The following is a 2,122-nucleotide window of genomic DNA, read 5'->3' as shown; positions in this document are numbered from 1 at the left end:
ATACTGAAGCAGAATATGAAGCACTTTTGTATGGGTTGCGCATGGCCATTTCACTCGGCGTCCGTCGCCTCATGGTCTATGGCGACTCAGATTTGGTGGTTAATCAAGTGATGAAGGAGTGGGACGTCAGAAGTCCGGCAATGACTGGATATTGCAATGCAGTGAGAAAGCTAGAAAAGAAATTCGAGGGGTTAGAACTTCATCACATCCCCCGACTGAAAAATCAGGCAGCTGACGATTTGGCAAAGATAGGCTCCAAGAGAGAAGCCATTCCCAGCAACGTGTTCCTGGAACACATTCACTCGCCGTCAGTCCAAGAGGATCCTTTTACAGAAGAATCCCCATAGCCGAAAAGTGCCACAGATCCGACTGAAGTCGAAGTTCCTGCTGTGGTCGACCTAATCATGGAAGTCTTGACAATCACTCCCGACTGGACGATACCGTACATCGCGTATATCCTAAGGAAAGAACTCCCGGAGGACGAGGAAGAGGCTCGACAGATCGTCCGCCGATCCAAGGCCTTCACAGTCATAAAGGGACAGTTGTATAGAGAGAGCGCGACTGGAATCGGTCAGAAGTGCATAACACCAGAAGAGGGTCAGATAATCCTTGATGACATCCACTCGGGGACCTGTGGTCACCATGCGTCCTCTCGGACCATTGTGGCTAAAGCATACCGAGCGGGATTTTACTGGCCAAGAGAAAATGAGATGGCAAAAGAGATAGTTGACAAGTGTGGAGGGTGCCAGTTCTACGCCAACATGTCACACAAGCCTGCATCAGCCCTGAAGACCATTCCACTCGTCTGGCCCTTTGCTGTCTGGGGACTGGACATGGTTGGTCCACTGAGAACAGGCAGGAGTGGTTTCACTCATGTGCTTGTGGCAGTCGACAAGTTTACCAAATGGATTGAAGCTAAGCCCATCAAGAATCTTGATGCTTGCACTGCTATCAGTTTCGTCAGAGGGCTAACATTCAGATATGGAGTCCCGCACAACATCATCACTGACAATGGGTCAAACTTTGATTCGGACAAGTTCAGAGCTTTTTGCGCCTCTCAAGGCACACGAGTCGACTACGCATCGGTCGCCCATCCCCAGTTGAATGGACAAGCTGAGAGAGCAAATGGTCTGATTCTCAAAGGACTAAAGCCTCGACTGATGCGTGATCTCAAGCACGCGGCAGGTGCCTGGGTCGACGAGCTTCTGTCAGTTCTATGGGGATTAAGAACAACCCCTAACCGGTCGACTAGAAGAACTCCATTCTTTCTGGTTTACGGAGCCGAAGCAGTTCTGCCGAGTGATCTTCTTCACAACGCACCCCGAGTCGAACTTTCCACCGAAGATGAAGCAGAACAGGCCCGGCAAGACGCAGTCGACCTCTTAGAAGAAGAGAGGGAGATGGCCATGATCAGATCGACCATTTATCAGCAAGACTTGCGTCGATTCCATGCCCAGAATGTGAAGAGTCGAGCCTTCCAAGAAGGAGATTTGGTCCTCCGAGCGGATCAACAGAAACCACACAAGCTTGCTCCCACTTGGGAAGGCCCCTTCATAGTCACCAGAGTCCTCCACAATGGAGCATATCACCTCTACAATGTTGATCACCAGATCAACAAGCCACGAGCTTGGAATGCGGAACTGCTTCGCCCCTTTTACACTTGAGTTCTCCCTTGGACGAGATGTAATAAAAAAAATTCCGCAGTTCATTTTTACCAAAGACAAGAGTGTCCCAATAACTGCTGTCACTCTTGTTTGCATACGAAATCCCCAAGTGGGTGACTTAGCTGCGAATCCGTTTCGCCTAAGTTTGAAAAAATCCTACCGAGTGGAGAGCAATCCTCCCACTCGGGGGCTTAGCTGCAGTCCAGTACTCGCATAAGTTCTCCCACTTAGAGACTTAGCTGCAGTCAGGCACTCGCCTAAGTTTGAAAAAATCCTACCGAGTGGAGAGCAATCCTCCCACTCGGGGGCTTAGCTGCAGTCCAGTACTCGCCTAAGTTCTCCCACTTAGAGACTTAGCTGCAGTCAGGCACTCGCCTAAGTTTGAAAAAATCCTACCAAGTGGAGAGCAATCCTCCCACTCGGGGGCTTAGCTGCAGTCTAGTACTCGCCTGAGTTCT

Source organism: Triticum dicoccoides, chromosome 6A (assembly GCF_002162155.2).
Source record: "Triticum dicoccoides isolate Atlit2015 ecotype Zavitan chromosome 6A, WEW_v2.0, whole genome shotgun sequence".
In the NCBI taxonomy this organism is placed as follows: domain Eukaryota; kingdom Viridiplantae; phylum Streptophyta; class Magnoliopsida; order Poales; family Poaceae; genus Triticum; species Triticum dicoccoides.
The sequence above is the reverse complement of the archived record's forward strand: the minus strand, read 5'-3'. Positions refer to the sequence as shown.